Source organism: Chanodichthys erythropterus, chromosome 17 (genome assembly GCF_024489055.1).
Source record: "Chanodichthys erythropterus isolate Z2021 chromosome 17, ASM2448905v1, whole genome shotgun sequence".
Lineage (NCBI taxonomy): Eukaryota > Metazoa > Chordata > Actinopteri > Cypriniformes > Xenocyprididae > Chanodichthys > Chanodichthys erythropterus.
Genome location: NC_090237.1, coordinates 22,015,001 through 22,030,884, shown reverse-complemented (window position 1 = coordinate 22,030,884; position 15,884 = coordinate 22,015,001). Strand labels below are relative to the sequence as shown.

At 37.0% G+C, this 15,884-nt stretch overlaps 1 protein-coding gene across 10 annotated transcripts in view; it reads left to right on the top strand.

The window, feature by feature from the left end:
- The window catches only part of msi2b (musashi RNA-binding protein 2b), a 288,248-nt gene that overhangs the window by 8,838 nt on the left and 263,526 nt on the right, over window positions 1-15,884 (top strand). The window lies entirely within an intron of this gene.

The window sequence follows — 15,884 nt, the reverse complement described above, 5'->3', positions numbered from 1 at the left end:
AGACTGCACTGTCAGCCAGATGGTCTGTGCCCCAGATTTTGTGTCTGCCGTGCAGCCGTTGCTTGGCCTCTCAGGCAGAGCTGGGACGGCCCCCCTGGCTCGGCTACGGGCCACCAGCATTTTTACACAAGAGGAAAGGTGCACGATCTGAGATCAGCTTAGGTGTTTGCTTTTAGAATGAATGCAGAACAGGATGGCAGACGGTCCTTGATCAGAGCAGGCCGGGGAGGAGGGCTCGTGGGGTGACAGGTGTCCATTGCACACTTGTCTGGCTAATTGATATAAAGAACTTTTTCGCTTCATCCAGAGCTCATTGGAGGAGAAAAGATGCACTCTTTTTCTCGCTCTTGCGCACATACACATGCCAGCGAGGCCGGTCCAAATGCAGGCCGCAGGGCCCCGGGCCTAATGCTGTTTCTTGGCTCTGGTTGGACACGGGATGAATAGGAGTATTAATACGGCTAGGCTCCAGTAGCAGTTAGACTGCAGCCCTGTGGATGATTGCTCAGAGCCAGGCACATTGGCAAATAATACCTTTAATGCAAATACATTATTATTCCCAACCATGTCCTTTCAATGGGCTAGGCATTATTGCGGCATCGGAAGTTGCCAGTAGTTAGTGCAATTCAGATTCACCCGACTCTACACTTAGATTTAAGAGCTAACGAGCAGTAGATTATGGAAGCTTGTTTCCGACAATGAATAAAAAACCAAAAACGTATAATATAAACTCACAATTGCGTGTTATAAAGTCAGAATTGAAAAGTCTTTTATTGCACTTTATTGCTCGCAATTGCGAGAAAAGGCAGAATTGTGGGTTTATATGACAATTCTGAGAAAAGAAGTCAGAATTGCGTTTATATCTCGCAATTGTGATTTTATAACGCACAATTGTGAGTTTAAAACTCGCATTTCTGACTTTATTTCTTGCAATTCTGACTTTTTTTCTCACAATTGCAAGATATAAACTTCATAACTCGTCATTGCGAGTTTATATCTCACAATTCTGAGAAAAGTCAGAATTGCGAGTTTATATCTTGCAAATGCGAGAAAAAAGTCACAATTGCAAGGAAAAAGTCAATTGCGTGCTTCTCACAATTATGAGTTTATAATGCACAGTTATGAGTTTATAACACATTTCTGACTTTATTTCTTGCAATTGTGAGTTTATATCTCGCAATTCTTCTGACATTATAACTCGCAATTGTGAGGGGAAAAAAGTCAGAATTGTGAGAAGTTGCAGTTACCTTTTTTTATATTTTTTATTTAATTCTGACTTTTTTTTCCTCACAATTTCAAGATATAAACTCTAAATTGCGAGTTATATAGGTAGTCAGAATTGTGGGTTATAAAGTCAGAGTTGCGTGATATAAAGTCACAATTGTGTGTTTATAAAGTCAGAATTGCGAGAAATATCGTAATTGTGAGATAAAAGGTCCGTTAGCTTTTTTTATTTTTTATTTAGTGACAGAAAAAAGCTTCGACAGTAGATAAACACGATATCAAATAGAAAAGTAAGGAAACAAAAGCTCAGACCTCCTTTTTTTTATCTCCCAACAAAAGCACTAAAAAGAAGCGGGGATTTGTTTTTGCACTGATTGTGTTAAACAGCGCAGAAGTTTACCACAGGCGGAGGGCGAGATTGCTTTTTCGCTGTATTTGTGATTGGGCTTGTTGTTTCACACTACTTTTCCCCAACATGGCTCTGCATGTCCTGACAAGATTTTAATTGATATTGGGATTGAGGCCACTTTTGGAAGCGAATGGATTTTCGCAGGTCTGATATCGCCCTCTGAGAAAACTGTTATTTTCATCAACCCTAAGTCTGCATAAACCTTCCAATCAAGTTACTGATGCTTCACCAGCTGCTGTAGTGTGGTTTTAACAAGCCTCTGGGTGCAGTAAGGCGATGGACAATCATCTGTACGTGATGGGCCATTTGTTTGCTGCTGATTCTTGTCTCATTGATCATGTTTGGAGGCCACTCCATCTCCAGTTGCTAATCTAGTGGACTCATATTTATCTTCGAGACATTTGTCTATGAAGAATTACCTTCCCGAATAATTGATTTCAAAGCTGTTTATGTCCTTCAATAGGTTAACAGATTACAGGAAAAATTCAGTATTGCATTGTTGAATATAACTAGATAACAGTGTTGAGGAAACTGTAGCTTGCCAAATTATTTCATATTTGAAGTACTTAAATTACAGTCAAGTTACTATTATGAAAAAAAGTATTTACAACAGCATGAAAATGTTATTTTTGTAAAATTATTGAACTATATAGAGGTCCATGCTGGCTGATAACCAGTTAATCAACTGATAGTTTTTATAATGGATTGTGAATGAAAACAAACATATAACACATAAAATAGTGCTGAAATTTAATACAATAATAATAATAAAAAAGTACTGAACCATGAAAATGTTGAATATTAATATATTAATTAGACCTTGATCATTCATGTTAGCTCATAGTGCAGAAATACATTTTAAAATGTAAAAATGTATCAGTAAATGTTGAAATTAACAATGAACAATACTTTTTTTAACCTAAGTTAGTTACAAATGGACTCTTACTTAATCCAAACAGTCATGATTAAAGATAGCTATCTTTAAATATCTACACAAAGGCCATAGCATTAAAATTAGACACATATGTATATTGTATACTGTCCTACTTTATTTCATTATCTAATCAAAATAACAGAATATGTATTAGTGACAATAAAACAAAATAAAAAAAAAAATGAAATCGGATGTGTTTCTGATTTGTTACGGTTTCTCTCGGCTGCATGAACATATCAGTTTGCTATCTCATGTCACCAGCTTAAAATACTTCGCTGGATAACAAATGAATAAAAGCGTCGGGTATAATAGATGGTAACAATCATGAGATGAAGCATTTGGGTCGGACTTGCGTGTGTTTTTGTCACAGTGTTTTAACCACTTGAGGTTGTGGTACAACTAATATTAGTGTCCTCTCAGTCTTAATGGCTGTTCTTTCTCATCTAATGCAACATCTAGTCAACAAATTAATTACTTTATAATGATATGTAAACATGTACTGTAGTGTAATAGGGCTGGCTAAAAAATATCTATTTCTCGAATTTAATCGATTCTCATTTTGAAGAACCGGTATCGATTCCTAAAGAATATATCTCTAGAATCGATCTTTCAGTCTATGCTGTTTTCAGTTGATGAATGAACAAAGCTTTCTAGCTCCTCCCATCCAATAAATTGCAGTAAGCTTTGTGCCTTGTTACTTCTGATGTGAAACAAAGTCTCAGCTTTCAAATTCTGTCGATTTTATTATTTATTATTTATGATGGGTCTGGCCACTTCCAACAACGGATGAAACCCGGAAAAACTATCGATATGGATTTTTGTTTCAACAATTGCCAAAACCAATCAATCGGTTGATCTCATGTAATATATATTATAATGTTATTTTGTATATCACTAGAAAATAAGATGTAAAATTTCTGCACAGGGATTCATATAAACAGGTGCTTCATATGAGAGATAAAGCAAGTGTGTTTGCATATTGCCTTAGTTTGCTCAGCTGTAACAATGATGCTAATAAAAATTTGATTTGTGAAATGCGATTTTAGTTACTGTTAAGTTCCCTAAAACTGGTAACACTTCTTTATATCATTAATAACAACAAAAAACATTAATGCATAAAACTTTATTTAATAGTGTCTGTAACGTGTATTAAATGCTACTATAATGACTACTATAAAGTCTTTTGGGGCACCTAGGAGGTTAGAAGAACTAGTTCGAATGGCTGTGTGTCTGCAGCTCCAAATCTTGAGCGTGGACGTTACCACCTATTTCTGCCCCCTGGGCATTCGTTCCCTGCCTCTGGCTGCCAGCCTCTGCTTTTTCTGCCATTAAAAAAAGATTGTGCCATTTTTTTGCTGACACTAGTTCAAAACACTGTTAGGCACTGCTAAATGAGTTTACATTCAAAGCTCAGAGTAGCCACCTTTGGGTCCTTAAAGTTGATTTCACAGGAGTCTCTCCAATCTTTGCCAAGCCAGTGGCTATAATCAGTTTAATGAGTCACATTATCTACAAAAATGGGAGCTATGCTTGAAGTACAGCCATGTTAAAAGGCCCAACACACAACATAATGCCATCCTTCAGCTCCAGCAACACAACTCTCAACCAGTCTGAGTGGAAATGTCCTGGCATTTACCGCCCATAAGTGCTGTCAAAACAACGGCTGAGCAAAAGCTACATCCCCAGTTCTCTCGTTTCTCGTAAACTGCCTAGCACGGGACTGACAGAAGAGCGAGAGAGTGTGTGTTGGAGCTGAAATTGAGTTTACCCTTGTATTTAAAAAAAAAAAAAAATTCCTTTCCATCCTACACGTGCTGTTTTTCCTCTCACTCTCCTTCGCTCTCTCTCGCACTCTTTGTCGGTTTTTGAGTGTGTAAAAATATTTGCACCTAGTGTACTGCGAAACAGCAAAGCTGTCGGGTCCTGTGGTGTGGGCTCTCGGGGAGAGGCACACGACTAAGTGTGAAAACTCCAGGCCAAGTTTTTAATGAAGTCCAAAAGGTGGTACCATGTGAAGTGCCGAAACCACATCCCTGCGAATGTTTTCTCGCTCTCGGGGAGAGAAGAGTGCCACCGAAAGCCCACTGACTCCAAACAACCCCAGCGCCAATTAAAAACCCTGGCTAACTCACGGCTCAATCCGGCTTCGCGGGCTCCGTTGATCGCCTCTTTCATTTCCGCCGCCATAGTTCTTTGCTGACAGCTTGGCAAAGCAGCCTTCTTTCTCTTTTGATTTTTCTGCAGGTGCTTTTTTTCCTCATGGGCTGAGAAAACAGATTTGATAAAAGGGCTTTGGTTAAATCTGTTGTAGGTATATTTCAGTGTAGCTTGATGTAAACATTGCATAAAAGTTCCATGATGAAATGTATCCACCTTATTGTTCACAGTGCACTAGTATTTTTAAACAAAATACTTATTTTCACACTGTTCTGACATAAGCTTTTCTGAACACATGGGTGATTCTATAATTGTCGGTTTTCTTCAGATGTTTATATTTTTAATTATTTTAATAATTTGTTACGCATTGTCATGGAAGTTGTTACAGTCCATAACAATTAGAGATGCATCAATGTATCAGCCAACAATCGGTATCGGCCGATAAAAGCTATTATCACTATCGGCCATTGGCCGATTGTTTAAAAACTGCCGATGATCAGGGCTAATTATATACTGTCAATCAAAAGTGTGCAGAAAAACATGCTCAGACTGCAACTCATACATACTGTGTGTGTGAAGAAAATCACTCTTGTTGAATTTTAACGCATTAACAGTTTAAAAATAGTGATGTTAAAGCAGGCTCTTTTTGACTCTATGAATCACCTGTAGTTCAAGCCAGGGTTGCCAGGTCTGCGTTTTGTTTTCCTACAACAAATATTATTTGTAGCGCCTCCCATCCAATAATCGCAAAAAGATTTGTGCTTTGTTACTTCTTCTGATAAGAATAAAAGGTTCAGTTGTCAAATTGTCAATTTTATCATGAAATTCAAACAATAAATGGCGTTTTGACGCTCGTAAATGTGATGCGTCAAATTGCTGTAATGCCTCAGTTCAGGCGGCAGCGCGGAGCGCGAGTCTATTCTTCCTCTTCAATATAAGTTATATCTCGAAAAACACGCATGAACATCAAAGGTACGTTGAAAGATATAGTACAACTTACCGGAATGTATCATGTCTCATGTAATCACTTTATTTGTGTTTCAACTGCGTAAAGAAATGTTTTCCAATGTTCACAGTTCCTATATATAAAATAATACAATACAATATAATATAATATATATATATATATATATGAGAGAGAGAGAGAGAGGAACTTATTTACTGTTAATTATGTTTGTGTAAATTTTCCATGAAGACAACAAATTTATGTGATACTAAGTTTTATACAAACACTTCAGTTTTTATTTTTATATCTGAAAATAAACACCAGCTGAATATAATATCTCTGTTGTTAATTGTAACCTCTAATATTGTAGTGTACCAAATGAGAGGGTTCTCTGTATAGTTTGCAACATTATTTGGGAGAGATTTTTTTTTCCTTAAGAAAAACCAAACTATTGGTATCAGTATCGGCATTGGCCGATATCATTCTGAATAATCGGCTATCGTATCGGCAGAGAAATTTAGTATTGGTGCATCTCTAATTTTCTGTAAAAAGTGTCATAAATAGCTGAAAATATCTTGAATATCTCGAAAATATCACTGAATATCTTGTCCTAATTATTCAGTGTCAATTCTGTTACCATCAAACTCTGTTACCAAGGTAGAGCAACAGTGTTGACAGTATGTAACAGAATTGACAGTCCTATACAAACACACACTCTCTCTCCCTGTCTCACACACACATACATTGCTGTCAATTCTGTTTCATACATTCAGACTTTGATGGTAACAGAATTGACAGAGTATTTCCGAGAACAAGAAATCATGATTTTCAGATATATATAAGAAATATTATAAAATATTATGGCCTGTAACATCTTGCGATCTTTGACAGGTGAGTAACAAATTATTAAAATAATTAAAAATATAACCATTTTGACAACAAATGTACCTGCAATTATAGAATCACCCACATATAGCCGAAGCACGTGCACACTAAAAGCCTGTCACAGCGCCTGAGTACTAAACTAAGTTCTCTTTCACATCTTATTGTGCTTAAACTGTCAAATACACACAAGGTTTATGTAAACACAGTCGTTTATACCTCAAGTGAATGTAAGCAGCCCGGACGCGTGTCAGTATATTATGATACACGTGTGTGTCAGTATATTGGGTCCATGCATAGGTCTTAAAGTGACAGCAGCCTAATAATGCTGTCTATGTCATTAATGTTAATCAAACAAGAAAATACAAAGAGAAAATCACTCACTTCTCTTGACTGAATAACTCAGTAGCTTTAATAATCAGTGTATATTAATTAATAAAATTGTGATATGATGTTTTTGTCATATCGCCCAACCCTAAGTGCTTTATATTTTAATGTAATTAGTAATTTATGATAGCAAAGCTGATTTTTCAGCAGTCATTACTCCAATCTTCAGTGTCACATGATCCTTTATTTAGAAAGAAAAAAAAATCGAAATAAATATGTTTGGATATGGGGAGGAGGAACTTGACTCTACACCAGCCTTACATACACTGTGCCTTGTTCATATGATAATGTTGAATATGCCAGATTGGCCTGTTCTTTTTTTTTTTTTTTTTTTCTCTGAGGAATCTTTGAGGCCCCCTTCTTCTCCCCTTCTAGCCTGGTGACTGAGAGCAAGGCTGGTGCATTCACTTGTTTGAAAACTATAGAGGCGAGCTCAGCACCACTGTGGCCGGCCCAGCACTAACTGCTGTTGAGTGACACTAATGAGGAGAACAGGCATGCAGGAAAGGGAAGGAAACAAGCTCTTCTGGACATGGCCATTGACAAAACCCCTTTAAGATCTCACCACTCACTGCAATCTTTCCCAAGACCCCCCCCCACCCCCCTAGACTTCCCTTCTCAAAAAGACACATCTCTCAATTAGCATGGCTCGGAGAACATGGCGCTTTGGTGCTTTTCCTTTGATTTGTTTTGATTAGCAGGATGTGAGGGATCTAATTGAATCCTGTTCTAGACGGTATGGCAACAAGCCTCTTGTCGAGCCAAAACAACAGAGAATAGACTGAGACAGGGTCACGATGCATTCTGCACTTGCAAATTTGAATCGAAAGGTGTCTGTGTTTGAACTTTTTACGTCAGACAGGCAGACATGATGAGGATGAAATTCCTTGCCAACTTCCACAGCACCATTCCATGAATAGGGTACACTTTGGTGTCCCATTGTTGTTTTTATTTTTTTTAACAGGCATAAATAACATGTTTTTACTAGGCATGTTGGATAAATTCTATTTTAAATACTAAAATGTTAATAATATTTGTATGATTCACATTCTGAAGTGCAAGGACCTATTACTGGCTATTTGTTGAAAAAAAAAAAAACATTCATTTCATAGTTCAGTTCACATTCATCAGTCATACTTTAATTTGAAGAGTTTCAGCCCCTATTTTGTACCTTATTCATGGAAATATTTGTGTTGGCTGTTGTGTTGATCTTCCTTCCTCATTTGTTCAGGCTCACTGGCTATTCAGAAGTAAACTGATACACACAGGCTTTCACAAATGGCCCTAATCAATAGCAAATCGCTTTGTCTTTCTTTTGTAACTGTATGAAAGTTAACTAAAAAGTTCATTTTCTGTGTAGCTGCTGTTGTAGACTGTGGCTTAATGCCAGTTCTGAAAACACAAGATTTTTCTTAGGTGATATTTCTCTCCCAGTTGCAATGTGACATTAACCGAGTAGAAAGAGTAGCAATAACACAAAGGGTGTTGTGTTCTGCCTCCCAGCTAAAGACACCATGTGAGCTGAACCAAATGTATTTTTTGACCCCTTTTTTTTAAAACCGGTGCTAAACTTGGTCTTGCAGATATTTTAAACGTTTTACAGTATTTCTTATTGGCTGGTATTAACAAGCGTCTTCAGTGACTACTTGTGTTTAGATTTTGTGTGTCAGTGTGTGTCAAAAATACACATTGAATGAATGAGGCATTTATATAGCGCTTTACAATGTGCTCTACAGTCATATCAAGAGGTCTCTCCTCAACCACCACCAGTGCGCAGCATTCACTTGGATGATACAGTGGCAGCCACAGAACAATGGCTCCAGTGCGCTCAATACCTATAAGTATAGGTAGAGAGGAGAGAGAGTGATGGAGCCAATTCAAAGGATGAAATCAACCCTCTATGTTACGGCGTTGCCATAATGTCAACATTTAATTTCTTCTCATTTCCTTGTTATTCAGAAAAAATATAATATATTGCACTATGGGAATTAAACGGGCAGGCCTTAAGGTAGCCAATGCTGTGCTGTTTTTAAGTAAAATGTCATTTGAATGTCCCTCCAAAGCTCTCTTAAGCCGGGGACACACTTAACGATTAGCTGAAACATTCTAGGACTGAACTGAACACACATACCGATTGTTTCCTTCGACTGGTGCCGATTTTAATCGTTGACAGTCGGAGAAGAACACAAACGTTTATGATTGAGACCGCTGCTAAGCAACACACTGTGAGCGGGATCTTGAAAATGGATGTAAACAAACAGCTCGCGCTCTTCATCTGCAGCTATATTTGTGCGGAAAATAACTGAAAAAGTGGAAAAAACGCGCAGGATATGTGTGAGGTCCTGGCTGGAGAGGCAACATGGATTTGTTCTCTACAGAGAGAATTTGAGGTGAGTAAACTTTGTTAAATCTATTTTTAGGGCTTGCACTCCGGTGGTGTCGGCCGTTGTTAAGCAACGATAAGCTGCGATCCTCAATGAAGCTTGTTCGACTTGAAACGGCACTGTACATACCATTAAATTACCACAGTAATAACATTAACTTTATACTACCACAATGCGACCTCAAAGGGCACTTTCACTTTTGCGATCAAAGGGGCAGGGCTCTTTATATTCTCTCTGTATATATTGTATCAACTGTTGATTTTGTATCCGTATCAGATAAATAATATATATACAAAACATGATAAAAAAAAAATAAAAAATTATTATCTTTATCATTTGTTGCCCCCCTATTGGCTGGTGCTCCAGGAGACTCGCCCAATGCCGTCTATGGATAATCCGGCCCTGGGGTGCGTTTCCCAAAGCGAACTATGGTCGCAAGTTCCGTCGTTACCAATAGAGTTCAATGGGACTTACGACCATAGTTGGCTAACGATGCTTTCGCAAAGCTTCCGCAATAGCAGCCCAGCTTCTTTCCTTATCGCTTCTATTATGGTATTCCTTCGAAGATATGTTGTATTCGTGCTCTTGCCAGAGTTCAACCAGATTTTCTTCCATACCGGTTGTCAAATGTGTTTTTATGTTTCAAACGTTTTTTGACGCCATTTCGCCGCTTGTTTACAATCGCCTGACACAGTCTCCAAGGAAACAGAGACGTCATCGGTCACAAATATTATGCTGCCTTCACGTGCTCTCAGTGCTATTGGAAAGATGACTTTCCTTGAAAAAAAAAATAAAGCAGGTGATGGCGATTTAGCGGTAATCAGGGAACCGGCTTTACTGACGAAATGCGCGTGACAATCGCATGCGATATATCGCCCAGCCCTAATGGCAACACTGTAGTAATGTGTTTCCCCTTTGGGATTTTTAAAGATGGTAGCATCAACAATATGATTGCATTTATTCATTTCTTTGAAGTGTTTTTTGTAGTATAGTTGTATTTATATATAAATAACAAAATTATTTCTTTTCAGAAAATTAGTACAGCAATATTTTATGCAAAGGGCAATAGGAAGAGTGCAGAGTTAGCTCTTCCATGTGATGAGAGTGAGGATGAGTTAGCCAAATGATAGGGAATGATGAGGATTAAATTATAGGGATCTACTTATTTTTGGTTTGCATGAGTTCCAAGTAAATAAATCTATCAATTTCTAAAAAGAAATGTGCATTTAAATAGAAAAGAAAATCATAATTTTATATGGCGTTGCCATATGGTGTGTATATAATATAATATAATATAATATAATATAATATAATATAATATAATATAATATAATATAATATAATATAATATAATATAATATAATATAATATAATATAATATAATATAATATAATATATACACACATACATTTCATGGTTGGAACATAATGCATACCATAGTGGGTTAATGGTTCATCCATAATTCTGCTGATATTTGGCAGAATATATTTGTTAGATATTTGTTAGAATTAGCATTCGCTAATAAGCTTTTCTGTTTGGCCCGTTAGTGTTGGAAGTGAGACTTTTATTTTGACTGAGCTGAGGAGCCCTGCAGAGTTGTGGTACGATAATGGAATACATCCACTGGTGGCCATTGCTGATGGCCGAGGCTGATAAGCTTGGACAGTGGATGTATATGTTTGTGCTTTTCCACAATGTTCCACATTTGTTTTGCACCTAATTTGCATATGTATTTAGTGCTGCTGACTACTCATGATCAATCAACCAAGATGTTAATACCAGATGTAAAGAGGGTGTTCGGATTTAGTTCGCCATTCCTCGCTTGTTCTCGTGTATGAAAAATCTTTTGATTTTAAGGCACAGATAGCTCACATTGCAGTCTTCATCACATTTGCTTTCTCATCCCTTGGTTTTATTCGAGTTTAATCGAAGTCTTTTAAAAAATAAGACAATACAGTAATACTTCAGACCAGCTTTGACTTTGCCTTGGGCTGTCAGGCCTGGAAGCATGTCAACAGCACAGACAGGTTATTACACTGTGACAAACTCGGTACGGAGCATCCCGGAGCTTTCATTTAGGGTTTCTCCCAGAGTGGAAAGCTGCCAAGTCTGCCAGAGTCCTTGTAGGAGCAGACAAGCTTCCAAATCCGCCCAGTCGACGCTGCAGCGTGCTTCTCTTTGATGCTGCGGTTACCTGCCGTGTCCTATGCACAGTACTGATGTAGCGCTGAGGCTATCGGCCCACACACTCCACCCTCTGACAGCCGAACTCTGTGCTGCTGCCTGCCGGCTCTCGCTGTCTTTCCCTGTCTGAGACCTCATACGAACCTGCCTGCATGGAGGGTAGGAGATTTGCAGCGTTGCAACTGGTATGTAATCGCTATCAGTTTTAACAGCCTGTTTATTTTGTTTTCTGTAGGGATGCTGTAATATACAAACTGTGGCCAACATAGAAAAGCCCATATTAAAAGTACTTGGATATTACTGGGTGCCTTGAACTGTTTAATCAAATTATATATTTGTTATTTTTTGTTCTCTTCATGTGTATATCTTTATTTATTTGGTAATTATACACTTTATAATAAGGTTCATCAGTTAACATTAGTTAACATGAACTGCACTTCTGCAGCAGTTATTAATCTTTGTTAATGTCAAATTCAACATTTACTAATACATTATGAAAATCAAGAGTTGTATTTGTTAACATTATGCACTGTGAACTAACATGAACAAACAGTGAACTGCTGTATTTTTGACTAAGGTTAACAAAGATTAACAAATACAGTAACAAATGTATTGCTCATGGTTAGTTCATGTTAGTTAATACAATAACTAATGTTAATGTTAACAATTGAACCTTATTGTAAAGTGTTACCATTTATTTTACTATTAATATCATTATTGTTTTTGTCTTTTCCTGGCAGTTCTGCTCTCGACTGTGACAGTTTGATTGTTTTACTACGACCCCTCTGAAGACGACTGTTAATTATTTATATATGAAATAATAATAATAATAATAATAATAATAATACAAGTTTATTATCTAAACTAAAATCAATATTTTTTGTCAATGTCAAATCAATATTGGGGTCTCTAAGTACATTTAGGTATCACAAAATTATGATACACTATGAAATAGGGATAACTTTATTTTGAGATTAATACTTGATGAGAAAGTTAAGGTAAAAATGTCCTCCATTTACTTTTCCTTTTACCCCCATGCCTTTACTTTTGTTGAAATCTAAAGCTAACTTTAATAATAATTCTAAAAATAGGTGTAAAACTAGCATCTACCATCCAATTATCCAATTATATTATCGTCCATATAGGGCTTGATATCAGTACAGATTTATTTTATTCAGATTCACAAGCACTTGATTTGATATTAGATCATTTTGTTTTTGATTAATTTGGGTATATTTTAGTTAAAATTTGCTTGAAAATCTCTCTTAGCTAATGCTACAACAATATTACAAAATGAATCATTTTAAAAGTTCAATTCTTTGCTATTTTTTCTATCAGTTAACATTATATATTTTATTTTTTATTTATTCATTCAACACAACACAATTCTTGTCCTGTATATCATGTATCTTTTTTTTTTTTTTATAAAGCATATACTGCATGCTTTTGACCTTGATGCACAGACTGCAGTCGGACACGTTTTTTTTTCCCCCCTATGCATTGTTACTGCTTTCGACTTGTCGGATATCGACATTTCTGACTTTGTGGAAGCTGTGCTCACCTCTTTCACCGTCCGCTTCTCTCTGGGTGTTTGTAAAATGAGCAGTCTGTGCAATCAGCGCAGTGCTGTTGGACTCGTTGAAGCTCCTCTGACCCGCCGTGTGTATGTCCTTGTTCAATGATTGTCCTTCAGTTCACTGCAGTGCTCAGCTCCTCTCCTCCACACAGCTCGGCCACTTATCTGACCAGGTGGCTGATATGTTTTCTTTTCTCTTCTCTTCATCTCTCCCCTTTTTTCGCTCATTGTTTTTTGCGTCCCACTGCAAGGGCACTTTTTTACCTTCCACTCAAGAACGCGTGGTTTCCTCGATGTCTTTTCGTCACTCTCCATCCCTTTTTTTGTCCCACACACACATACAGTGCACAAACCACTATAAATGACAGGAACGGTGGCCAAATTTGAACTATTGAGCAGTGGTTCTCAACTGGTTTTGTTTCAGGGCAGCAGATACTGACCCAATGGAGAGCCAAATTTGTTTATAAAAAAGTAATGTCTTTGTGGTAACATCAATACTTCTCAATTATTTATTTCAAACTACACAGGCCCTGCAAATTGCAAAATTATTAACATTACATTGGCTGAATTGAAAAATTGACTATTTTGGTTTCTAAATGTCTGTTGATTTTCAGTGGTTTTATGCTCAAGCCAGTAATTCACCACGAAACAGATTGTGGTCTGATCAAATTAGTTTATCTTCTTTCTACTGAACCTGTATTTAATGTAGTCTGGGTCATATTTCTATTTACCTTGTGTAATTTTGTTCATGGTTTTGGAGGATGAAGACATGTCAACCATTTCACGCTCATTAGTGTTAAGTATGTGTATGACTGAAAATCTGCTAAGGGGATTATGATAACAAATCATGTAAAAATCATCTTTTACTGGAAAATTAAACATTTTGTCAAACTTTGATAATAGCAAATTTTGAAAAGACGGTATTCAAACTATGTTTTATAAAATGTGTATTACATCAGCATATGAAAGTCAAATTGGACGTCTACATGGACTCATTACTCATTTAACAGTTCATCTTTTGCCAAAATTACGAAAAATAAATAAATAAAAAAAATCAGTCAAGAGCAGAAAATTATTGAAAATATTCAAATCAGGAATGTCAGAATCAGAATGTGTAGTTCGTGCATAAAAAAATGTCTGTCAACCAACATCCGTTGAACGATTTTTATTTTTATTTTTATTTTTTTTACTTTTTACGTTTACTCTCTTTAGCGCGCATTGTGAAGTATTTGACTCAGTTCCCTGATCACTCTGGTTCAGTTTCAGTGAGTGAAGAACAGATTTACACTTGCGTACGTTATGTATTATGCACGTTATCGTCTCTGACAGACGGCATGTTGAAGCTCCCTCTTCTTGGAAAGCGACGCCTCATTCAAAACATCCGGTACTGTGGGTTTACCAGGAAATGCGTGAACTCCCTGGACCTCTGCTTCTCGTAAATCCTACTGTGTATTTTGCGCGTTATTTTTTTTTTTGATAGACATCGATGTGTTGTGATATTCAAATGATGTCTCTTAAGATAATTATTTATTTCCTAGCCAGAAAGTATTCAGTGAAGTGATTGATGCCCATGAGTGTGTCATGTCAGAGATTTTAGTTTTAATATTCCAACAGACAGCCAGCCTAAGCTTTTGATGGATGCGATAATGTGCGTAAGGGGTGAACCACGTTTGATTTTTGGGTAATTATAAAACATGCTGGAGATGTACGAAATGCGTTTTGCATAGTTCATTACACTTATTTTATGGAATGAAATTAATTTTGTGGCTTAAATAAATTACATGTTACTCTGAGAATGATATGTTTGGCTTGTCAAAAGTGTTACATTCATCTGTTGCAAAATCATTTACCTTTGAAAATCAAGTTAATTTCTTTACCAGGAAAGGAGTGGTTTTCATGCACAAAGTTGTTTTTTATTACCTCTTATAACATAACCTTTTATTTAAACCCATGAAAATGCAGGTCCTGTTGTAAATAATTTTAAAACTGTTGTTTCATTATCACCCCTTAGCAGATTTTGACTCATAGATGCACACCCATACGTTTTCTCCTTCCTTTTAAAAGTTGATTTATGTTCTATTTATATTACCATCTGAACTATAAATATGGTTAGTTGAGTTTATTACTATTTTTATCTATCTATTGTTGGCAACCCAAACTGGCGACCCATTTTTGTGTTACAGCCCGCTAGTTGAGAACCATTGCCATACAGGACCTTACTGAGATCCTTCAGTTTTGTTCACAAAAGGTGCATGAAGATATAAATATGCTCATCCGGATGTCTGTGGTTTGTCCCGTGTGGCAGGTCGGGTAGCGTCTATTAGCTGCAGTGTGTGTATGGCTGTTAGGTCCAGGCATTTTTCATTGGCTCTGAATGTGACGAGTGACGGACACCCCCCTTCAGAGGTGACGCCTCCATCGGTTGCATTCTCCCCGCCCTCTCTGTTTAGCTGGAGCCTTTGCTACCGCATGATAAATCTGATGCTAAATTTAGAGGCCGTTTTTCTCGCACAGAGAGAGAGATTACTGGCAAAGGGAGAGAGAGTGAAAGACAGAAAGTAAGAGAGTGTGCTTATGAGTGTCGCAGGCTTGCTATCCACAACAAATCCATTTGCAAAAAGACAACGTGTTTTCCCCCCCCCCTCACAAGGGCTATTGTTGTCACTGATTTTCCATTGTGTGATTTATTTATTTGCGGTTATTTTAACTGTGTTTTGTTGCTTTATTTAGTTCACTTCTATTTAGGAACACAGACTGTTGGCCAGGCCTTTTATAATATGCATTTTTCTTTTTGTAAATCC